The following is a 25,734-nucleotide window of genomic DNA, read 5'->3' as shown; positions in this document are numbered from 1 at the left end:
CCCTTAGGTAGAAGCCAGACATTTCAAGATTACAATGCAAGATCACAAAAGTTGCAAATTCATGTGACAACTGAAATTTAGCATCTGTGTGGGAAAATGGATTGGTTTAATGCCTCATTAATAGAAAAAGGGAAGAGTGCAAGACATTTCTGAAATATTTTTTGTATTAAAAACTTCCCGGTACACGTCACCCTCCTCTCCCTCTCAGCCACCATCAAACACCTTCTGTGTCAGTCCAGACGGGAGAGTGAGCAGAGAGGGAAGAGCAGCAGTTGACTTCCAGTGTTGTTTCTCGCTTAGTCCAAGCGTTTAATTCATTTTAACATCGTTCCAGAAGACCGACAACTAGACAAACTCTGCAGGCCGTGAAGCAATCTCCTCGCACGTTACGTTTTGCAATCGCTGCAGGGGTTTCGAACAGGACGGAGCAGACTTGCAAACAAATGGGTTACGTTACACGCTGCGGTACCTGAGCAGCCTTTTGAGACTGGTGCGATTTTCGTAAGCGCCGTTTCGCAGCTGACTCTGGCTGTGTGACACGGAGGTCTGCCTGCCAGTAGCTTCGCCTTTTAAAAAGGCCAAGAGCTGAGAGCAAATAGGATAAGAAAAAAAAAGCCCAGTACACACGCTTCTCTCCTCCTCGTACACATACATATTTTACAGTGTAACGCTTCAGTTTTCATGAAGCATTCTTCTTCCTTCTTTCCCAGCTTCCTTCATTCTTTCCTCCTTTCCCTGTTGCTGCTGGGAAGATCCAGCGAGGCACAGGACACAATCCCGTAAGCACACGGGCACACTAGCACCAGTACTCGCGTCTGAAGAGCCTTTCGTGAGATCCACGCGCTTGGCAGCTGTTTTTTCTCGCTATATGGTGCAAATGGAGAAAATTAATATGGCTTAGAAAGCTCTTACCTTTCAACAGACATAATTAAAACTTTAATAATCTCCTTCAGCTGTTTTTGTGCGATCACTCTGTGTTACCTTGTGATTGATTCTTACCTTGAGATTGGTTTTTGTGCTAACAAGTTTCCTGTAACTGTAAAGCAGCCTAGACGTTAAGATCCTACCCTGACAAGCACAATACAAGCAGCTAAACTCCAAATAGATCCATCTGCTTGTTCAAGGGCTTCGCACAAGAAATCGTTTAAGCCACCGCCTGTAGGGGAGCTACTTAAGCCGTGGATGTACTTAAAACACGCTGCTTACTTGTAGGCCACATTTCCAGAGCACGATACTTTATTCTGTATAGCTTTTAACCTCAGCGAGAACATCTGTGAAACCCCCTAAAATACGTAAGTGGGCAGGTGTCAGCTCTCTGTATTGTGCTGCAAAAAACCCCCAATGCTGTTAGCAAATCTATGTTTCCAATGTTTTAATCATTTTTATATGAATTTATAGGGTAACCTAGAGACTTTTGTACAGAACACAGTACTACCCACTTCTGAGAGTTTAATCTAAAAAAGAGACAAATCATGAGGGTGGATTTCACAAATGGATGGAAGCGAGAGACTAGAAAGAGGCCAAGTACTTTACAGATAGTCTCTTTTGGTTTGCAATTATTGATCCCTTCTTAAACAGAAATAAAAGTAATGGGAGCATATATTGGTGAAAAGACAGAGGAAGGGGAGACAGAAAAGTAAATTTGCTGCAAACAACCAGCCACAACCTTAGAAATGCCACCAAATACCCCAAAGCTGCTCCAGTTGTTTAGAGTCTGTAGCTATTTTTCAGTTCCCCCCTACAGAACGGTGGGGAAAGGCAGCGTGTGGCTGTTTTCACCAGCACATCTAGTAAAATATCTCCCACTACAGGGATGCCTTGCTGTAGGCTGGTCTCTGCTAGCAGATCCCCCAAAGCTGGACGCAGTGTGACAGGCTGGTTGAAGGATGATTTTCAGAAATTATCTTCGCGGGTGATGAGATCCTGCTGCACCCGGGGACACAAGCCCTGCTTCAACTCTCTGTCTGTGGCCAGTTGTTTCTCCAATGAGCTGAATTTTCAGACAAAACTTCTTAGATATTATAACATCCTTGGAGAGATGACTCCTATTTTTTTGTGGCTTACACCGTTAACTGTGAGAGAGGAGAAGGCAAAACGCTCTCAGGCTGGCAATGAAATCATTCACAAGATCTCGCTTTCAGCATGTCCGGAGTACAGTAACTGGAGACTGGGAGGCTTCCTGCTGCCGACTTTTTATTTCCTCATACCTCACAGCCAGATCACTAACCCAACACGGTATTTTTTTTTTCATCTTAAGTCAATACTGATTATTCTCATTGGGAAAACCATCTCCCTTTATCTCCACTCTCAGTACTGCACGGCTTTCGAAACCATTCTCAGTATTGTCTGTACACAGACGACCTAAATCAAGACCTCGTGTTATGTTTTACGTACTCTGTTACTGAAGATTCTGTTTTCTCCTAGGAAGAATCTCCAGCTACATGAAAGCTCTCGGCATCACTGGAGTTAAAGTGTGTAGAATTTCTGGATTCAGCAATTCCATTCACTAAAATAACACTTTCCTTTTTTCAGTCCTAGATAATCCCATTAAAGATTCTCTTTGGAGCCTCTCGTATAAAATTCACAAGGAGCAATTCCCCAATCACTATAACCGATTTCAAATGGTGCTAGAAAATATTATTGACTCTGAACACCAAAAGAAATCAGTCATCCTCTAAAGGGGTTACTGAGATCTGCAAGCATGAAGAGTTAAGTGCTGGATGGTATTTTACACTGGAGGATCCTCAAATACTTGCTAAGTGTTGATTAATTACCTCTGTGGCATTACTCACTAAAAAATATTAGAAATATGATTAAAACACCTGTGAGAAGACAATGATTTAGAAGGTGAAAACCATCAACATCAATCGTTACTTACACACGTCTTTTGATATGGCAAGGCCAATCTCAAAGCACTTCAAGTTCTCCAAATTTCAGCAGAGTTGGCCAACGTGACCTACCGCGCGCGGTCCAGTTCTCCCAGACGGTGGTGCTGGCCGTTTCCAGTAACTACGGCTTGCGCACGAGGCCATCACCTTGCAACCTGAACGCCGGAGCGGTACGTCACACAAAGTAAATAAGCGTATTCAGAGCTGCCAAACATGCCACAATGAAAAAGCAAACACCCAGCAGGGATGCAAAGAGCATCTAGAACTGCCAGTGCTGAAATTTAAAATTATCTGCTTTAAATTTGATTGCGTGTCTTGTAGGATACATGTATTTATATACATACGGAATATGCATGTATTTATATATACTTACATGTATTTACAAGGGCAGTAAAGAACTAACAAAAACGTATCTATGCAAGGCTGAAACAGGCTTTAAACTGAAAAGAAAGTGGAGCAAATGAAGTTCCTTATTCCCATCATGTACAAATTCGTGGTCTGTACTAGATTTACTAGTTGGTGCATTAATGTCAACGTCTTCAATACTGTGTTGCAATTCTGTATTACAGCTTTTTGCATTGTTTATGTCTCGTAAGCCCTTCTCTGTTTCCAAAGTTCTGGTTCACCACCTACAGATACTATAAACATGCTGCTGCCCAGCACTATTACAGCAGAGTTCCTGCCTTTGAAATCGCACATTGCATTGCTCTCCCAAGGGTCATCTGGACTGTAGGCTCTGCAGGCCCAGGCTGCTGCAGGGCTTTGGTGGTGCTGGTGGAGCTAATTGTAACGCAGGAGCACGCAAGGAAGATCCTGACCTTCTCTTCCACCGGGGTTTCCGAGGATCCGTTGCACTGACGAAGGCAGACATTCTTCCTCCAAGAACACTGATTTCAAATGGTGCTAGACAATGAATAGTTAAATCTAAACCACCATATGAAACCAGCTTCCTGAGGGAGCTTGTTTCTAGCGGGGAAGATACTCCTGTAAAAATAAATTGGAAACGCCACAGAAGAGTACCTATCCATGTTGGGTTTTCACCTTTATTTTCCCTATTAAATAGTTGATGCTTTTTTCTTATTCTTACCCTTGATTTTTGTTTCAGTCACCAAACGTTCACTTCTGGTTTCTATTATAGTGCTACCAACAGAAAGAGAATTGCTTACAGCAGTGTCACCCTGAAGAATTTTGTTAGTCAAGCTTGGACAACATGTAATAAGGGTTTAACCAGGGAAGAAGGACCTTCCTACTTTTGTTACTGTCTTCTGTTAACACATTGTGTCTGCTGAGGTCTGCCCACAGCACGACTTCCACCAAACAAATCCGTGAGGAAAGCACTGCTGCGAACTCCCTCTAGTGACAGCAACACAACATGTGATAGGTCTCCTGCAAGATGTTAACATATGTTATTTTTAACAGCAGCAGCAGAAGTACCAGCGTGTGACAGAAGCTACATATTAATGCCTAAATGCTGAATATTCATTCAAAAGGTCACACAGATAGTTTGAAAACCAGCCCAGCTCTCTATGAGGTTGTATTTGCAGCATTAGAGAAAAGGTGGGCGCCCAAACCTAACATTACGGATTGCATTAATTACAGACTGTTCAGATCTGGCACTTACCACCTGGTCCCAGCACTACTTCTAAGAAGTCTGACACAGGGTTTTTTCCTGGAAGTCTGCTACTGAAGTGTATTCTAGACACTTTATTCCCTTTAAACAGATGTATTTTTTTATAACCTGTCTGCAACTTCTCATCTCAGCTGGCAGAACGAACGTATCCAAATCACATCTGCAGAATAACGTCAAGCAAGTTTGAGTGTTTGCACAGATTACGAGGCTCAGCCACGCTCTCGGTGACACGTTCTGGGAAGTACTCGATGGGTACATCACAGCCTCTCCGCAAGGAACAAATTACCCAAAGCAGCAGCGCTGGCACAACAGGCGCGGTGTGTTTCGACGGCAGGGCAGAAGGGAGGCACGACACCGCGTGCCCCATGCGGCTGTAAACCAACATTGTTATAAGGGAAACAACCAAACGGAGTAGGCTGGGCTTCTGAAAGCAGGCAGTTGCTTCAGTTACTGGAAGAGCTATAACTATGCCAGGCCACATCAGCGTTGGATTCATTATGCAGCTCATCTGTCCAGAAAGCGTCTGTGTGGAGCAGAGCAGTCAGGAAGCAGCTTGGCCAGGAGCAGCAGGACTGAGCTGTGCTCGTGCCCATCTCCCGGGGCTCTGCCCTAAGCGCACAGCTCTCTGGGAATCTTCCACGCGGGCAAAAGAAACGCTAGTGCTTTAGGCACAGTTAAAATAAAGCAGCTTTAAAGTGTGGGCAGCACAGAACTGTTTCCTCAAGCCATGCAAAAGCCTCAAACTTTCCCTTCCTGTAGTGCATTCAGGAAGAGCGAAGCACCTTACTTTTTCCCTCCTGCAGTTTAATACACCCAGCGTGCATTGTACCTGCCTCTGAAAGTCCTGTGGAAGTGGATTTTAGTTGATTACAACCATCATCTGAGATGAACCTGTCTGTGGTCTCCTGAGGACAGCCTAATATTCTTGAACTACTCCTCTTCGGGGTCAGCAAACCATGTAAAAACCCCTATCTAATTACATCTGTTTCTAAGGTTTCACAATCTCCAGAAATACATCTCTCCCTTCATTCACCACACTGACAACAAAAACAACTAGCTTAGACTAGAAACCTAACTTCTAGATGGCTGAAGATAGAGGAGAGGAATCTCAAATTAGTGTGGACAGTTCCCACGAGGGTATCTGTCAACAGCATAGCTAACACACTCCTCTCCAAGAAAATCTTCATGGCAATGTCCAAGAAACCTGAGAGCCATCTGTGCAGCAAGGAAAGCAATGACATTTCACAGCCATTATCTTCCCTGGACAAGGCAAGGCTAAATCGTGCTGTAGCATCACTTCCCGTACAGTCGCATTCGTGACGTACATGGGAGTTGAGGCTGAGGTCCAGCTGCTGCCTTCACCGCTAGCCCTAGGACAGGTACAGACTGCAGCACCTCCAGCCGACTGTCCAGAGAGCAAACTCCTCTGCTTAATATCATCTGCATTTCTGAAGAAAGCATCTTTCGAAACTTGTAATAACTCTGCATGTTTCTAGAACACAGATAATGAGAAACACTCTCGCATTAGGACTGTAAACTGTCATTTCTAAATTGGAAAAACAAATGAACTGCAGACAGACAGCTATTGTACTTGTGCAAGATGCCTCCTTCTAATTAGGTCCTGTAAGTTTTAAAACATCTTCAGGTCTCGGACTGTTCTGTCCTCCCTGGATTTAATGATGAGAAAAGCCGAGAGCAATTTTCTCATTTAACTGGAAAGGAAGAAGAGGAACAGAGGAAGTGATGTCTTTACATTTAGGTATCTACTTAGCAGAAAAGCAAGAGCTTGGGAAATAGGAAGAGCAAACCCAGAATTTACTTAGGTAAAAATTTTAGATGGAAGAGTTTCCAATTACATTTTTGTTTCTGTAATTACAAACTATCACCATTCTGTAATATTCCACAGAGTATTACGGGAACGACACATCAGTGACTTCAGCCCTCATCTTCAATACCTCAGAATTCACAGGACTTTGTGTGACATCGATGGGATTACTTACAGGAGCGGAGCTTTGTCTGCGATTACACCACTGTGAGATCAGTGTTTACGATGGCTTTATTTTGCTGTTGAATAATTCCAGTGATTTGGCTTACAGGTGGTTTAGCTGCATTTGAACTCCTATCAGGTAACCCCCTCTCCTCCAGCGACGAATTCCTGTGGTTAAGCACTCGGAATAGTATGTGAACTGTGACCCGCCTCTGACTGCGAATGACAATTGTGGGCACTTTATCACATGAATCCAGGGATAATCAGAGAGAACATTTACTGGGAGCGACTTGGAGACACTTCCAGCTGGACTAATGATCCCGTACAGGAAATTTGTAAAAAGTAAGACTTACTGCCTCCCTTCCGTGCTCTGCCACAACAGGAGCTGTGTAAATGGATTTTATTACAGCTTTACTTATGACAGCTTTACGATCCCGCTATGACAGGCTGAAAGACCGAGTCAGCCTGTAATTTGCAGACAATAGCCTGTGAGTACGTTATGTCTGACAAACTGCTCAACTTATTGTAACTTTTTAAATACCTTTTTTTTTTCCTTAATAAAATGTGGAGCCAAGGAAAGATGACAGATTGACAAGTCTGCAGAAAGCCTCTGTTCGTGGAACAGCTACAGCATAGGAAGGGATTGTGCGAACTTCCTACTTAACGCTTGGCCATGTATCTCATTTATGAGCTGCTGCAGATACCCTGTGGCATGATGAAGATCGAGGAACCATTGAGAAATTGTCTGTCAGCTGAAAAACCAATTAATACTAACTGCAGTGAGGAAGAACTGCCTACCAAGATAGAAATTGAGGCTGTGAAGTCAGTTACAGATGTCTTAAAGGGATTTTTTTGGGTTTTTTTTCCGGTCATTTTCAACTTGAACTTAAACCATAGCTACTGGGGAAGAGCTGCTTCATCTTTTATTTTTCTGCACCATCAATCCCCCAGCGTTTTCACCACCAGCTTAATGAATTGCAACTATCAAGAGAGCTCATCCGCTATGTAATTTGTCTTTTTTTGTTCCCTTCGCTAAACAGGCAGGAAAAATGTTTTTAATTTGCAAGGCTGAATAAATACCTACTGTGTTTGCCAAGACTTTATTGACATTCATGGCTGTCCACAAAGCTGACTGACTTCTCAGAGGTGGTTTATCTCCTCCAGAAAAAAAACCTGCCCAATCAAGAAGATGTTAATCTTCCTTAATAAAATAAAATAACAATGAAAAGCAGCAGTTCAATAAATAATACTGTGGCTAGTGAAAGCCCTTCAGCCAGGCTATGGTCCCAGAGCAGATTTCTGTTGACAGCAAGTTCACTTCGCCCTGGGACACCCTCTGGCGCTCGCTGCTGCCTCTGATGCTGCAGGTCACGTCACCTTCAGGTGTACCCACAGAGCTGCCCGCAGGCCATGCTATAAACAAGCTCACTCAAATGGTTCTAATTCAGAGGAAAAAAAAAAGTGTCTCTTTTCTTGACCGAGAAATTTTCAGCGTGGTCTTCCACAACGTCAGGAACGAGATGGCACTGCATTGCTGCTGAGCTGGAAATGAATGGCTGGGGGTAGGCAGAAACGCATTAGGATGGCACTGCGTAAGACATGAACTGTGGAATTACACCTTGGATAGCATCAAATCGCATCTCCCTGGCTCAGCTGCTCATGAGGAGTTGAGATGAGTTTCAGCCTGCAATGAAACAGAGCTCTTGAACTTTCACAAGAAAAATAAATCCACTGAACTCTGAGATTCTTACTCAAGTTTTAGTAGTTTCTTATACAAGGTCCAGCTTTCCCTATTGGCCTGCTGCCTGGATTTTTCAATTCAAATTATTCTTGCTGAATAATTTTATCTTAAAATTGGCAACGTGCAAGAAACAATCAAAGCCTCCACAGCTGGAATTTAACATGACCAGACGGTCTGTAGTGGCTTGACATAAACAAGTAAGAAGAAAAAGCATTTGGGATAGGAAATTAATGACATAATAAACCATTACTGTCAAAATTCCCTATACTGATGACAGTCCTTCACATACCTCACTTCCCTTCCTGTGCCTTCGTTAGCTGTATTGGGAAGAGCTACCGAGTGAGTGATCTGGGGAACATTCCTCTGGAACAAGCAAGCAGCCCTTGAATAAAGACCGCTACTTCCCACCAGTGAAACATCCATACCTGTTACATATGCACAACACGTTTTTCGTTTTAATTTCTGAAGCTTCTCAAAGCTTCTAACAGGAAAGGGCTGATGGCTGATGCTGCAAGGTATTCATAGTATCAGCTGATACCAAGGAGGGGAACAGATGTGCTATACCTCAGAAAAACCAGCCTCTGCCAGGTACAATTTTCTCCGTTTATTTCTGAAGCAATTCGTTATTGACAGGTTTGTCCTCAGAATCTGAAAAAAAACCACAACCAAAACCAAAGCCGACCAAAAAACCAAAACCAACAAACCCAGAAGCTGTTTGAATTAGTCCCCTCTCTGTGTTGTTCTTCAAAGAGATAAACTAAAATGCAATTTCATAATCACATAATCCCAGACTGGTGGGGGCTGGAAGGGCCCTCTGGAGCTCACCCCGTCCCACCCCCTGCTGGAGCAGGCACCCCCAGAGCAGGGGCACAGGGCCGCGTCCAGGCGGGGGGTGAATGTCTCCAGGGAAGGGACCCCACAGCCTCTCTGGGCAGCCTCTGCCACTGCTCTGGCACCCTCATAATAATTCTTCTCTTCCTCCAGCCTCTTATACAGGCTTTTAGACAAGTTACTGCTCCTCAAAATCTGAACTTATGTGAGTGTATTTACAGTCAGAACAGGCAATCAAGGTTTACCACTGAACCCCATCACTACAATACAGGTATCATATTCCCTATGGAAGGAGTAATTTTCGATTGGAGCTTCAAAATTCATCAAAGGAAAGCGCTGTCTCTGTTTCATACAGAAGTATGTGCGTAAACGCTCCTTCTAAGATGTATCTAAATCGGTCTGCAGACCTCTGGACAGACTACCTTGAGCTCCCATCCACCTACACGCTGACTCCACGGCAGCAGTGTGCCCCCATGCCACGGGGAAATAATTCTTTGCAGAGGAAGGATCTGTAAATAGCAGGTGCCAGAGAATCACCTACTGCGTAGAGCAATATCCTTGACGTACAAATTGTCTAAGATTTACTCTGAATTCTGTTTTGAAACCTCTTCAGGCTGCTATTGCGGATTATTAGGAAACAGAAATCCTAAAAATGTAAAAGCAGGCTTATCAAGCTGGGAGAAAAACAGTAAGATGTTTTTGTGACAAAGGCTTCATTATATGAATTATGCATTACCAAAAACTGACTTCAATTTGTATGGGAGGAGGGAGATTTCTGTGCATCCAAATTCAAGCCCAACAGGCACAAGCTGCACTGCAGGGAATTATATGCAGTCCTGTACACACGTTATCAATTTGAGTATCTCACTCTCCTTTTTGCCTATTATTTTGAGTTAATTGCGAGAATTTGAGGCAGAAAACAGCGAAATAACCCATTAACCCCTTGAGATCAGTCATCACCAAATTCAGAAAGGGCTACTGAAACGGTAAGGAAGCAGGAACAGTCCGGCTTCAGCCTCGTCCCTCTATTTCTGTCTGTGTTCCCATCTTGTGCCCATCACCATAGCAGCTGACTGCTCTTCTGTCAAACAGCAGACTTTGGGTCAACAGGGGCAGGAATACAGGGCTTTTTTCCCCCAAGGTCATCACAATTTGCTGGGTAAAAGCAGCAGAAGTTATACTTTAGAAATCGTACAGGACAACCATAACGAGCAACATAATTCTCTGTTGGTTTCTAAGGTGTGATAACAAAGGTAACATGAACAGTTACCCACAACAAAACTCACTGCTTCTTGTCCAGGTCTTTACATTATAAAAACTTTAGTTTTCATCCCCACCGTGGTCTTGCATATGCAGTAGCATCTCTCTGGGATCTGGGAGAAAACAGATGATCATCAGGAGGGGAAAAAAAAATAAAAATTCTTCAGTTTGAAGGATTTTCTCTGACTTAAAGCTTTTGGAAGCTGAAGAGCGATGAGCATCATTTTTAGAAACCACCCTGCCAACGTAGCTGTTACATAAGTTTCAATAGAAGTGCTAATCCCAGCGCTGAGCAGAAATGCCCCTGTCATGAAGCACTCAGAAACTACACCTACTGTTTATATTCTTGTGCCGTGCATTGTATCACATCCACTTATGTCTCTACAAAGTGAGCTCTTAAAATCAGGCACTTGTAAACTTTTTTGCCCCTCTGTTTATCTTCAACACGGGATTCATTTACATTGCTACATAAACGATCATGTGAATTTGTCTGTTAAGAGGATGAAAGGTGACCTAGAAAGAATTGCTCTTAAGCATCTTTTAAAAATAACAATAAGCACACACGAAAACATTTACTTTTCTGTATTTTTTTTTCTGGTATAGCACAAACTCAAATTCTGACTACTTTGAAAGACACCACGATTACTGAAGAGGAAGTGAAATTAAAATCGTCACACAGAACAAAAAGAGAGCAATTAAGAGGGATAGGAAATTCAATCTGACCGCTCCAAGTGTGTTGGTTTTTAATCCCAACTGAATTCCCACACCTGAAAAACAGACTGCAGACTATCTTTTAGCTGAAGACAAATAATCTTTACTCCTCCCATCATGTATGACACTGCAAAAAAAACCCTAAAAGCCAAGCCAGAGACATTTTCAGCGCAAAACAAACCACCTTTGAACCCTTCTTTGTTACGCTGAAGAAGGAAAGAACCAGAAATAAAATTTTTAAAGATATCCACTTCCTATACAGTGCTGTGGTACCGCGACAAACACAACCTATGCCAGATATATTCACACTACAAACCTCACAGCAGGAAAGATAACCAGTGCAGAGAGCATATTCTACCAATTTACCGGAAACAGAAATTATTTACCTTTCAGGTTGTACCTATTTATAAATAGGTTTTCCCTCAAACAACATGTTCCTCCTTTGGCATACGCGGGGGGCTTTCATGAGATCAGCACCTGGAATTTATAAGACGGTTTATTTAGATGCGTGTTTGCATTTCCACTTCAGCTTCCCCTTACAGAAGCAGAAAAAGGTCACACGGCTACGGTACGTTTTTACCAGTTTGGTCCCATTTTGGATCACCTTGTTTTATCACAGAATGAAACAGCATCGCAGAAAGGCAGGTCGAGGCTGACGCCTGCCAGCGCCGCAGGGGAGGCCCTGCAGCAGCTCCCCGGGCGCTGCCAGGGTTGGCATCCCAGAGCCACGCAGACCCTCCAGGACCTGCCCACCTCCTCGCCCAGCTGAAGAAACACAATCGCCCGGCAGTTACGCATTCCCCTCTATTTCTGCATCTTTTTGGTTAGGCCAGGCTATGTCACCTGATTAAAGAGCTTATTTCTTCTGGCTTTGAAGAGAGAGGGATGAGAGATTTAGCAAACGGGTGTACAGACTGATCAGTAGCCTGCAAGTTGTGCTGGAGCCTGGAAGAGCCAGGAGAAGAGAGGGATCTTCACTACATGCTGGACAAGGATGCTTCTCTGCCATCTGGATCAACCAGCGAGCATCTGGCAGTGCTGGAATTGATTACATCTGCCCGACCAAGCACAGCTTTGAATATTTACTGATCCTTACTCCTGAGTCCCTTTTACTACTCAGTTCGTATATTTGCCTACAGTTACAGGACAAAATACATCATGAGGATAAAAACAGACATTGTGCTTCAATAATAAACACTGATGCTGGCATACGCCACAAAAATTATAGAACTAATTAGAGGACCACAACATAATGCTCCACATATTAAACACAGCCAGCGAGAGATGGGGAATAGTGGCTGTTGGATTTTGAAAATAATTTTGTTTTGTGGAGTAGTTTTTGCTTTAATCTACTACAGCTATTGAACAACTTCAGTCACATTAGAAAAATATGTCCCTATCTATCAGAAAAACACTACATATATATAACCATTTTGCTGCAACTTACTTGTGATCTTATTAGTCTCCTCCCCATACCTGGCTCCATCTTTTGAAGGTATAAACGAGGTCAGTTTCTCATAATCTGAGCATTAAAACAAGGAAGGCTGAAGTTCTGTTTCTAGTCTGATTTTCTTTGGTACCCAAGAAACTCCGTTTGTGTAGATTATGAGGCTGTGTAGGTATTTACCTTCCCAGTGGTTTCCAAGGGAGCCACAGTAAAGCTACTGCAGCAAGGCAGAGTCCACAGTCATGGACCAAGACACACCCATCTAGGAGGTTCATATAAAACAGAATAAAAGGAGTTCAGTTTCTGGTTTACTCTGCCTGAGGCAAGGAAGACTGAAAAGACATAAAAAAGAGGATGCATAAGGAATAATGAGGCAATAAAACCTGATATAAAGGCAGATTAAAGAGCCTGACGGCCTACCTACTCGAGACATCACAGGAAGGTAAAGATTTAAAAATAAAAAGGTATTTTTGCGGCATTTAACAGAGGGTTGGCATGGGAGAAAGCTCTTTTCTGTTGAAACTGTACTGAGCTGCAGCTGACTGCTACCAATTCACATGTGCGCGAATCAGGCAGACCTTACTCAGGAGGGAAATAAAGCAATGCAGAGAGATGCCCACCTGGAACTTGACTGCATGGGGGCAATAGACAAATACGTGTTTGCAGAGATCTGGAAGAGAGGAGATGCAGAACGTGCACAGAGAGAATGTCATTGTGCACATTAAGAACATGATTAAGAAAGATCACAATAACCCCCAGAATTAGACATCCAGTCAGGACGAAGTCTTGAGCTGGACAACGTGACTGATGGTGTTGAATGTTTGACCAGTGAAAAAAGGTAAGGATGAAGAACTAGTGCTAGCGTTTGCCTAAGAAAATGCAACTAGAAACCTCAAAGTTTCAAATGAATTCAAGAGGCAGATGTCAGCCTGGGAAGTGGTATAGGACAGAATCACAGAGGAGAACCCCAAAGTGCGAATGACTGGTGTAATCTCCTACTTCTAAAAATGTGGCCATTACTAGACTAAGGAAAACTACAACCAAAGAAATCCTAATGACTTAGTGAAGAAGAGAGTTGGCTCTTTATTCTGTCAGCATTCGAGTTCTCCTATTTGCAACAGACATGATTAAATTAATTCATCAATTAGTAAATGAGTTCAGTTAGTTCACAGCATTTAATTCATTTATTCTACTCTGTAAACAGGCACATCCTAATGTCACTTCACAATATTTTGCAAATTCAATTTATTAGACATGATGGGAAAAGGGGAACCCAAAGGCAGAAATCAAAATTGTAACACAGACAGATGCAAAACTTACTGAGATAATGCACAACATAAAGAGCAGTCAGGATCTGCCAGCAAGGTCCGCTCCCTGCTCAGGTCTGAGATGACACGTGCAGGAACGCGGCAGCTGCCAGCCCATGACAGTGTCCCCACAGCCGCCTCCCTGCAGCTGGACTGGGCTTTCGTTTTGTACTCCCCCTTTTGGTCCCTTGCAAATGGTTTCATCAAGAGATTCCTTTTTCATTCAGCTACTTTAGATTTCTTTGTGGTTTTAACACTGACAAGGAAATTCACTCAAGGCCATACCCACAACTGTATACTGTACAAACTGGATAAAACATATATAATCGATGAGTGGTTAATAAGTATGTACATGTAATGTCGCCGCAGAGGTTCCATCAAAATAAGTTTAAGAAAAAAAGGAGTCTTTAAATGTAAAACCTGAGAGCCATTTGAGCGCAGTATGTACATATGTCTGCACACCAAAGTCCAAGGGGAAATCAGGAGCCAGGAGAAGAGCTCTGACCGGGTGTGGGATGGTGGTGTCAGGCAGCACAGGCAGGATGCACGTGCGCCAGTGCGAAGATGGGAGCAGCACTGTTAGATATGATCTGCCTCTCAGCAACGCTGACTCTTTTACCAGCTTCCTTTCAGCACAGAGAGAAAAAAGCGACGGACGCTCACTTAGCCAGGAAAGGAAATCAGCTGAACCATGATAACGTTAATAGACTACTATTAAACCCTCATTAACAGGAAAATTAAGTTAGACTTCTATCAATAACAAGGCATGGAAGTTTTTCTTGCATCAGCACAAAACACACATGCCTGGAGCTTAGGGCAGCCCAGTTTTCCTGCTCAATGGGCGACTCAGCACTGAGCAGCAAGACACTGCTGTCTCTGCAGACGGATGCCCAACGAGTGTCCCTTGCCATGAGGCTGGGGGGCTGAAGGTGTTGGCCACGTGGCTTGTCCTGCCTATATTTTGGCAGAATTTAGGTGCCTGGAGCCCAACGTAATAAAACTCTCTATTCAGTAGCTGCTTGGGCATCAGCACATGCTATATTAGAGCCTGATATTACTTGCAGTTCACAATCAAAGGTGTCCCGCTTGAGGTGAGGGAATCTCTTCTCACCTAGATTCTTCTGTGGTCCATTTAGGCAAAAAGCAGCCTAAGCACTGTGTAAGTCCCCTGAAAAATCCCAAACCCCACCAAAATCCCTGCCAACACCATCGCTCTTTCCAGAAAAGACTATCACAGAATCCCAGGTCGGAAGGGACCTCAGGGACCATCTAGTCCAACCTTTCTAGGACAAGCACAGACTAGACAAGATGGCCCAGCACCCTGTCCAGATGACTCTTCAAGGTGTCCAACGTGGCCGAGCCAATCCCTTCCCTGGGGAGATTAGTCCCATGGTGACTGTCCTCACCGTGAAGAATTTCCCTCTCGTGTCCAATCAGAATCTCCCCAAGAGCAACTTGTGTCCGTTCCCCTTTGTCCTCTCCATGGGACTCTGTGTAAAAAGGGAGGCTCCATCTTCTTTGTAGCCACCCCTTAAGTACTGGTACATGGGGATGAGATCCCCTCTGAGCCTCCTTTTCTCAAGGCTGAACAAACCCAGCTCTCCCAGCCTATCCTCGTATGGCAGCTTCCCAGTCCTTTGATCATCCTGGTGGCCCTTCTCTGGGCCCCTTCCAGCCTGTCCACATCCTTTTTGTATAACGGGGACCAGAACTGCACACAGCGCTCCAGGTGTGGCCTGACAAGCGCTGAGTAGAGTGGGGTAATGACTGCTTTATCTCTGCTGGTGATGCCCTTTTTGATGCAACCCAGCATCCCGTTGGCCTTCTTGGCCGCAGCAGCCACTGTTCGCACATGTTGAGCTTTCTACCCACCCGGGACCCCCAGGTCCCTTTCCACAGAGCTGCTCTCCAGCCAGGTGGATCCCAGTCTGTGCTGCACTCCCGGATTATGTTTTCCCAGGTGCATGATCTTACACTTCTTCTTGTTGAACTTCATAAGGTTCTTGCTGGCCCACTCCTCCAGCCTATCCAGCTCTCTCTGCAGAGCAGCTCTCCCTTGTGGAGTGTCTGCTTCCCCACTCAACTTGGTGTCATCAGCAAACTTTGTCAGGCTACACTTGATGCCGTTATCCAGATCACTTATAAAGATATTGAATAACATCGGGCCCAATATTGATCCCTGGGGGACCCCACTAGTGACAGGTTGCCGCTTGGAAAAGGAGCTATTTACCACCACCCTTTGGGTGCGGCCTGTCAGCCAGTTCCCCACCCACTGCACAGACCCCTTGTCTAGGCCATAAAAGCACAGGAGCACTGGTGCTCACTACCGGCACTGGAGTCTGCACAGTGCAGCACCACCCCGAAAGCAGGAGAGCCCCCTTCTATGTCTTCTTCATAATCCCAGCAGTGTTCCCCCAGCCTTTCCAGTCTCATTCTGTCCCGTTCCCTTTCTGCTGAAAACTGAGCTCTATTCTGTGATGCAACACTTTGTCACAGCAGATGTAGGAAGCATGTCCTCATTCTGGCCCAGGCGGTGAGTTCTACACTCAAGGGCAAAAAAATCTGGCACGGAGATAGAAAGTGGGCAGCTACGTGCTTTAAAGAAAAAAAAATTCAAAACCAGCTCAGTAATGGATATTTCAGAAGAGTGGATGTTGCATGTCCAAGGGGACATAGCTAAGCATCGCTTTGATCTGAAGCTTAAAATACACAGCCTTCCTGTGCTACTTCTGTATTTCTGTGGAAAACTGGTAATATTCTGGATTAAAGCTGGTGTTTTGGAAAAAAATTAATAATTAAAATAATTTTTGGAAGTGCTTACAAGGATAGTAACACAGGGAGAAGACAAAATTGATTCAGACTACAGTATAGCACTGAAATAAGACAAGGAATGACTATGATTACATTTGAGGTACTGTAATTTAAGACAAACCGTAGCAGAACTCTGGCTTCTTAATTCAATTACTAATCATTATGTCACACTTTACAGACTCCTCACGGATTTCCCTCCTAACAGCCCCTGCTTTATCTGCATTTTTTTGCAAAAGAAATTACAGTAAGTTATGCTACAAGGGAGTAATTGTGTCAGGGGTTGGCGAGGAATATATTCACTTGCATTTCCAGGCTGCAGCCGTCCTCTGTTCACTGTACTCCCTAAAACATAAAACTGAGAACCGCACTCTGCTTTCAAGGGCCATGAAAGTTATTATGTTTCCAGTTAAGATGAGGATAATGTGTATCATCTATGGATGTGACAGGATAGGTTAAAGTAACTAAAACAGCCGAAGTAAATATGCAAACTGCACTTCACAAACCTACAAAATAATGCAGACACAAAGCAGGAAGTCAGAAGTCTGACAGACATGGGAATACAGGTTATGAAACTGTGAAAACTAATTTAAAGCTGTAAAATTAAACCCACACAACAAATACTTCTTTTCCTTCTCCTTAAGTATATCTCCCTCACTTCAAGTGCCAATATTACTAATATATTGCTTTGTGCCATTGTCCATGACTAAGAAAACCTTTCTTTAAATCTCATCTCTGTGGGAGGGGCCCAGTACCCCGGTCCCAAGGACTTTCAGATGCAAGGCAATGGAGGGGAAGCGTTGGCTACACTGCCCCCATCAAACCACTCTTTTTTTCTCCCCGAATCCAGAGTACTGCATCCTAAAAGAGGGATGCTGAGCGTGTCATCAGATTCACTTCTCTGAATCCCCGCCAGCACTACCTGCTCTTTGAAACAGCCTGCGGAGAAGATTTCCAACACACCATGAGTCCTGCGTGACTCTGCCTCTGACCCTTCCTGTTAGGGACTCATAAGCAATGGGCTTTATCTCATTAACTCAGTGGTTTTTAGGAAACTACTTTTTCCTGCCAGTTTTTAAACCCAGAGGAATTTTCTAGATGTGCAGTGACAGCGCATGAGTAAACTTTCCTCATTAAACTACCAGGGAGTCATAAAACAAAACAAATTGTTCAGCTTCCCAGTGTTTTTCCGATTTGCTTTCCCTTTCCAAGCCCTGTAGTGCTCACAAACATCTAAACTATCTACGTGACGTCATTTATAGTCAGAATCCTTAAAGGAAACAACATGTCCTTAGCTTGTTGCTCAATCCTCTGGTATTCTTGCAGTCATTTATTTTTGCCCCAGGGTTGTTTCAAGTTTTTTTCTTTTTTTTTTCTTTTTTTTTTAATCAAGAGCTAGCTGTGCCCATGTGAAACGTTTGCCTCTGAAGTCCGCCATCAAAAGCTCGTCTGGCAGGAGAGAAGGAGCTGTGCTACGTTCGCTGCTGCCTGGCAGTCCTTGGTACGTCTCTTGTCTTCATGCCAAACGCTCTCTGTGCCCACGGCCGAAAAGCAGGGTGGTGCAGTGCGGGAAGCCGAAAAGATGTGAAAGACGAGAACAAACCCTGCTCTCCCACGGCAGGGCTTTGCATCTGCTGCCGCGACAGCCACGCTTGTTGCTCCTCCTCTGCTTGAAAAATGGTCCTCCGAAGGGAAACAAGATATTTAGCCTGAACTTGGGAATACAGCTTTTTTTTTAATGTTTGCCTTGGGGCAGGCTTGTGGTAAGAAATCACTCCGTACCTCTTCTAAACAGAAGCAGGTAGCTGTGTTTCTGGAGTGCCTTTGATGTCAGCAGGCAACAGGTTCTTTATCCCATTTTGAAATCCAGGAGTCAAACTATACAACATATAGCCTGATGATTCAAGGAATACTTGGAAAGGCCACGATTTCTACAGCAGTTTGTGAGAATGAGGGACAAGACTCCGTCTCCTGCACTTCCGTTCAGGATGAAGCAGCTTGTCCTCAGTGCTGATACAGAGGTACCTTCCTACCCAGCGTCGTACCCACGATTTCAGAAACTAAATCCTATAAACATCTTCTTGTATCCCCCACCAGCACACAGAGTATCTCATATGATAACTCGGATATGGAGAACATACACAGCAGAGATATGGAGAACGTACACTGTGCGGGTGCCAGAGCAGGGGCACAGGCTGCCCAGAGAGGCTGTGGGGTCCCTTCCCTGGAGACATTCACCCCCCGCCTGGTCGCAGCCCTGTGCCCCTGCTCTGGGTGTGCCTGCTCCAGCAGGGGGTGGGACAGGGTGAGCTCCAGAGGGCCCTGCCAGCCCCCACCAGTCTGGGACTCTGTGATTCTGTGATACTGTGAGATGACAAGTCTCACAATTTTAAAAACAGAAGGAAAAAAAAACCAACAAAGCACAACAAGAGACCAAGCTCAACTCTGAGAGATGGGCAGGTTTGAGAATATTTGTATATAACATCTATTTTGGTAAGACTGCAGAAAGGCTAATGAACTACCACAGTTTTTAGAGCAATCCTTTAAGGTGCACTTGTAATCCTCACATTACAGATAGCAAAGGAAGGACTGAATATGGTGTAAGGTGACCTGAGTTCAGTGTTTTAACTGAAATACGTGGCTTACTTCAGGAAAACTTCTACTCCTTTGCCTAAACAGAATCTGGGAAGCCGCAGAATGAAAACCATTTCAGACAGCCCTAACATCTGACATCACTGAGATTTGAATTCTATGTTTTAATGAACAGCAGAAAGCAAAGGAATGAGATAAACTGAGAGCTCCAGACCACGGTTCTCAATGTGTTTGGCGAAGCGGTGAGGAGACCCATTAAACATACCAAGCTCAATGACCTCGCAGGTTTCTCCAGGCCAGGGCTAGGAAACAAAACAGCTGAGTGCTTATTCCCTTGTAGAGGGAAATGCTGGAATGCTGCTCTCTGTCTGTCTCCAAGTCAATGGTTTTGATACTGGGGAATAATCAGCAGCTTTAAACTCCCACCTGAGACAGTCAAAAAAGTAGAGTGATTAAAGTCAGTGAGTGACTGCTGGAGCAGAAGTCGAGCAGAGACCCCAGCCCAGAGTCTCAGGGATGTTCACGAGCCTTGCTGCCAATGACTTCACTGGGAGTTAGGTATTCAAACGCCTCTAAGGACACAGGTGGTCAGAATTTGCCTCTTTACATTGCTATATAATTAGCAACAAAGGTGGGAACAACTTGCCAGCTTAGCTTGTCACATCACCCGTACGAAAGAGTGCGGAGGTACCGGTGAGAAATGAGGATTTTCGTCAGGACTGAAATACACAGCAGACACAGCGGCAGATGGCACTGGATGAATTGAAAGGGAATGGAAAAGTTCAGGGTATTTTAGAGAAGGTTCATGTAAGACTAAACAAGGTAACAGCTTAAGAAATATAGAATAGTGGAGAGAGACAAAGAAGTACTATTCATCCTTCCCCTGACAAATGGAGATGCTCAATGAACTGAAATGAAGTCTTTAAGCATTTACATTATGGTCACAAATCAACACTGATTGGTCCCAAAACATTGGCACCCACACAAAGCCACACTGCCCTGCACAGTTTGCAGTCCAGAGGGTGAGAAAATACCTGCTTTGCGTTTGTTTCAATGCAAAGCACAGATTAAGTGTGGACCTCACAAGAATATGCCAAAGCCAAGACCTGCGAAGGGTTAAGAAATCAAGTCTCAGAACAGATAACGAAAACATCCGAGATTATTAGATTAGTTAGCATGAAAGAGTAGGAGTAATGCCCTTGAATCTTTGGTAATTGTCCCCTATAAGGACTCCACCACCTCTCCCCAGAGTCTTTGGTACTGCCTGCTGTTAGAGACTTTACTGGAGCAGGCCGACCACGGGCCCGACGCTCTGCCGGTCCCCTGCTCCTGAGACATAACTCAGCTCTGTAGCTTAACGTTCCAGAAACAAGCACGCTACTGAAACAGTTTCCGAAGCTGCAGGGCCCATCAGGCCTGCTGATAGCGCCTCATTAAAAAAAGCAACCAGAAACAAAAAAACAACCTCTTTTCCAGGCGGTGAATGACACTAGCATGAGACCGACAACTTTCAGGATGAGGTCACCTCCGTTTCCCTTCAGAAATGAAGCTAACAAGTACAATTAACAATAATTAAAAACTCCTTTCACAGAAGGACACTATACTTTTATTATCTTTTTTAAAGCCTAATCAAAAGCATCACAATGGGCTTGTTGATTATTTTTCTTCAAACCAAGATACGATAAAAGAAAGAAACTGGCAATTACAAACAGAAATCCAATTTTCTTAGGTGCTGTAGTATTTTGGCTCAAATTACGTATGTTCTCCTGCTTCCCTAAAAGAATAACTCATTACTTACTAGTTAGCCATGGCAAAACAAAAACAAAAATTCTAATTTGCTAAAAAAAAAAAGTTTAATGGGTAAATAAATTTGCTCATTACACTGAAATGTAATGGGTAAATAAATTTGCTCATGACTCTGAAACTGATACGGGAAATGTAAGCAACGAGCTGTAATCACGCTCAGGGAAAGTTACTGGCTTTGGGTCTAATGACTTTTTCCTGCACAGGGTTCCAGCTGCATAAAAATACTACGTTTCTTTGCATCCCTATTTACTATTACAGATTCTGAGATGTTCACTGCAAGAATATAAACTGGTTCATATTTCAAACTATTTATTATTCATATTTGTTTCATCTTATGGGTCAGAGGAAAAAAAACCAGTGCCCTAATCACTGGAGATCCTGCAGCATCTGCACAGCGTTTCAGCCCACCAAACATAAATGTCTGCTGCTGGGGGAGCAGAATCGCTCTCTAGGCTTCAGTGATAAGCTGCATCTCCAGCAACTACAACAGAAGCTTGGACGCTTACGCCAAGATTGAGTTGTCCAAACACAGCACCTTTACCTCCTGCCATTATAGGTGATGTGCAGCGTCCTGCCAGGCCCCCATAAAGCTCCCATAAAACTTGTGTTGTGCCCACCAGCCCTACGGGTACGTCCCAGATAACCTCCAGTATCTCAGAGGCACCAGACACCAACGTGCAGGCAACAGAATCCCATCCTTGTGTGCTTGCAAACATGTATGTGCACATGTGTTACGCTGTTTGGTCTTTGTATCAGAGCCAAATCTCCACCCCCCGTGTATTCTGCTGCACATCAACAGTGTAATAATAATTTAAAAAACCTTTTAAAATGCTTTTATTTTCATTGTGGACACGGAAGGTCCCAGTGCTCTTTATCAGGAAAGATATTTTGCTATAGGTGTCTCTACCCATATGCAGAATTGCCAGCTGAGATTTACCGGGAAAGCTTTAGGGTGCAGATTAAACCTTGGCAATTGGCTTTCACCCAGAAACCCGAGTGCTTAAATCACTTCTAAAGTGTGATTACTTTTAAAAGATTTACTGTTATAACCCCAAAGTGACCCTGCTGCCTCGCAGTACACGCTATGCACTTCAGTGCTGCCTACAATGATCCGAGAAGGATTACATGGGCGCACGGGTTCTCCTTTCCCAGTAGCACAGGTGAACGATTTTCTTGAGATCCAGCAAATTTTAGCACAGAAAGACAAGCCTAGGGAACCGTAAATGAGAGGGTTAGGTGGCAAGCACGCAGAACGGATGGGTGAGCCATGAAGCAGGTGGATGCAGCAGGAGGAAGCCCACCTGCCCAAGGAGCAGATGCCCGCCAGACAGATACGAGGTACCAGCCGGCAGCTGAGAATAGCAGCGGGGCAGGCGGAAGGGAAGGAGACACAGGGTCTTCAGCAAGAGGTCAACCAGTCTGAACACATCAGCATTTAAAGTATGGTTTTCCAAGGCACTGAACTCAACAAATTGCTGCTGGTACCAAGGGGCATCTCTAAAGGCGGAGGACCATGGACTGAGGATGTTGTGACACCAGCAGATCATTCTACCCATTCCTGTTATTTCATATACGTTTAGAGCTGGGCTGAGTGTAAACAGGGAAGTCACATGGCATCCGTAGCGTCATGCGGTGACTTCCTTAGTGTCACACAGCCTTACAACATTAACTTTAACATCTATTAGCCCATAAGGCGTCTGCAAAAATGCGTACCTTTAAGCAACTCATATTAACAAGGCCCGTCCCAGCCATGCTCCATGACTCAGGAATCTGTTTGTGGATGCTAGTGTGTGTTTTCCACTTCTTTTTCCTGCAGTGTATGTAACAGAAACGAATCTGAATGCTGACACTGTAAGTAGATTGATTGCAGTATTTTATTTTTTGGACTGAGTCCCAATTTGAGTCTGATCTGGTTCTCAGATAGGAGGTTGTACATTGTCATGTAGTTTGTAAAAGCAGTTGCTACACTGATTTGACTAGATATGCAAGGCTGCGCATCTGCATATCAGAAAGCCAGATCGTGCACGCTGCAGATGCATCAAATTTTCTCAGAATAATGAACTGGAGAGTTACTGAAAACAATATGGAAATAATTTTATGGCTTCTTCCAAACATGCAGATATAAATACAGGTTAAATTTGCAAAGAGTGTTCAAATTAGCATTGTTGTGTTTTAAAAGCCATTTGAAAATAAAATATTTTATAACAGTCCAGAGAACGAGCTTGGGAGACAGCAGATTTGGACTGTTTTCTGGTGCTACTATATGGCTGACCGGGGATCAGGGCAGGCTCTGGGAAAAACTCACCTTTCTATCAACTACCCAAAGGACAGGTGAAATTTTCCACGTGCTCAGCATCCAGAAGGTGTCACCACCAGCTGGAATTAAGCACAGAGGTGCTGTCTGCTGCCCAGCACTGTGAAAATCTGGTCTTTTAAAGGAGGGTTATACACTTAAAATGAAAATTTATTGATCAGTACGTACCACCAAATACAAGCAGTATAAGCAAATGCATCTGAAGAACACAAGCAGCTCAGAAGCCCGTGTTCCTACACACTATAAAACCAGCAATTCACTGCCTCTTTTCCAAAGTCATGGTCGCACATAAAGCTCCTCTTTTTCCTTCTTTTTTGTAATATTGCTTATGCAGCAATACCTCTGTTCCACATTTTGATTATGCAAAGGTTAATCTGCCATTTCATATTGTAGTTATCCCATTCTTTGACACAATTTTATTAAGTTTATTCAAGAAAGAACGTAGCCTTGCTAATATAAATGGCAGCATGGCAGACTTGTGCGTACTTTTTAACGGACATACCATTTTGAGGCAATTTTTGACAGGAATTCACCCCGTACGATATGGCTACGACTTGGTCTGCACATATAGTTTTAGACCAAAACCACAAAGCTTCCAGGCATCTCCTGAACGATCGGAGAAAGAAGGTCTTCAGATCCCTTACTATGTGTTAGCTGGTCAGCGTTTCTTCTGGTAAATGAACCATAATGTTTTTAGGCTGACAAATTATACTCTCACAAATGGATTGGTTCTAATAGACTAAGCCAGACAGACGAACAGTGAAAACTTATTTCTGGCAATCAATAAGAAGCTGCTTTGAACTGTTTTTCAGCCCAGAACTGGACACTAACAGTCCATGCACAGGAGTCTCCATCCAGAAAACACAGTCGTATGTAAAAAGGGTGCTGTGACTCTTAACACAAAGGTGTGGGACATGTCTTCCAGATGGGAAGCATTACAGAAATGTTATTAAACACACATATTTTTAATATTAGGCGAATGAGACATTGTGCACGCAGCTACGGTCTTAGGGCAGCGGTCACAATCGAAACGCATGGCTGATCGTAGGGAGAAAAAAAAATAAGATTCTGGCAAAACCACAGAATCACAAGGGATGGGTGATATATTTTTTACCACCCTCCTTGCCCTACCCCCCATTTCAGCATTTTAAATGGTTTCAGCATGCTAAAAAAAATTTAAAAAATAAAATCTTACTTCTTCTTTAAGCTGTCTGGTTGTTTTCCTGCAGGCGCTATCTCAGCATTACACAGTCAATAATTGCATTAATTGCTTTCTTTACACTGAGATCAAGCGAGTGGTTCCCTTCACTTTCTCTTGAGTAACAAACAGAAAAAGTCCGGGTAATGAAAGTATGAGAAGGCAGTATCTCCAGAAAAAATCTATTTTACAACAGCAGGAAACAAATAGAATAATATGCATAGACTTCAAACAGCCTATTTCAATTTTGCATTTAAAATGTTAGCTGAGGCGCTCAGAACTCTACAGGGCAGAACTGAAGTGAAGCAAAGGGGATCTATTTCTGAGCAACGCGCCTTTCGACCATGTTGTTCCAAACTTTCTCTGGAGCGTCTAGAATATACAGCTCCATTGTGTAATCCCAAGCCTTGAGAAAGTTAGTAAACCTACTCTCCTGTAGTAGCTTCCTGCACCTGCCCCTACAGGTAATAAAGGATTAGAAGGATCAGAATTGCAATGTTTATGAAACTTTTTTTTAATGCTCAGCAAGAAGCTCATTTCTTATTCTTAAAATGAAAGGAGTGGCTGTCTTTAAAAAAAAAAAAAAAAAGGAAAGAAAAACAACCTAATGAAAAGGAAGCACACACCCATATGGAAAAAAACGGCAAAAGCCAAAGCATGCTTATTACAAATGCCTTGTAACCTTGTCACCGACAAAAACAAACAATTAATTAAACAGAAGGGAAACTTCAAGGTTTTCGTTCCTGTGTATTCTCAGAATCTTGCGACTATCCGCACTTCCACCAAGGCCGCATGCTGCTCTTACGATTGTTGTGATAAGTTTTAATATCAAGCGTTAACAGCAAACAAACTCCTAGCTAGGATGGCAATTGTAAATATTTTAACAGTGTCTGCGCAATCCCACAGATGGCAACTAAGAGCGGTGTTTTTGACAGAGCAACTCAATTCCTGCAGTTCCTAAAGCACAGACAAAGCGTGTGTAAACACTACCAGGATTTCTGCTTATGTAAGAAATGCAAATTTGGGGCTTTGACAGATCTGCAACCCAACAGGCTTGTATTAAACATACCCACACATTCCTCTGCACCTTACTTCGCACAGTTACTACAGTGTTTGAACATCAGCAGATTTGCTCCATTTTAGCGGGAAGAAACATCTGCCTAAGTACAGCAGATGATTTCTGGACTTGTCTCAGATAAAAAAGAATAAACACC

General features: G+C 43.6%; 1 long non-coding RNA gene across 4 annotated transcripts in view; it reads right to left on the bottom strand.

The window, feature by feature from the left end:
• Positions 1-3,864: 3,864 nt before the first annotated feature.
• The window catches only part of LOC135311887 (uncharacterized), a 128,512-nt gene continuing 106,642 nt past the window's right edge, over positions 3,865-25,734 (bottom strand). For 2 of the 4 annotated variants that reach the window (XR_010371426.1, XR_010371428.1), the window contains 4 exons: positions 11,435-11,525; positions 8,811-10,450; positions 8,536-8,671; positions 3,865-8,189 (listed from right to left, as the gene is read on the bottom strand). This is a non-coding gene — a long non-coding RNA (uncharacterized LOC135311887). The remainder of the gene's footprint in view (positions 8,190-8,535; positions 8,672-8,810; positions 10,451-11,434; positions 11,526-25,734) is intronic. The other 2 variants (XR_010371432.1, XR_010371430.1) reach the window with 2 other exon arrangements.

The sequence above is a fragment of the Phalacrocorax carbo genome, chromosome 1, assembly GCF_963921805.1.
Source record: "Phalacrocorax carbo chromosome 1, bPhaCar2.1, whole genome shotgun sequence".
Classification (NCBI taxonomy): Eukaryota; Metazoa; Chordata; class Aves; order Suliformes; family Phalacrocoracidae; genus Phalacrocorax; species Phalacrocorax carbo.
The sequence above is the reverse complement of the archived record's forward strand: the minus strand, read 5'-3'. Positions and strand labels throughout refer to the sequence as shown.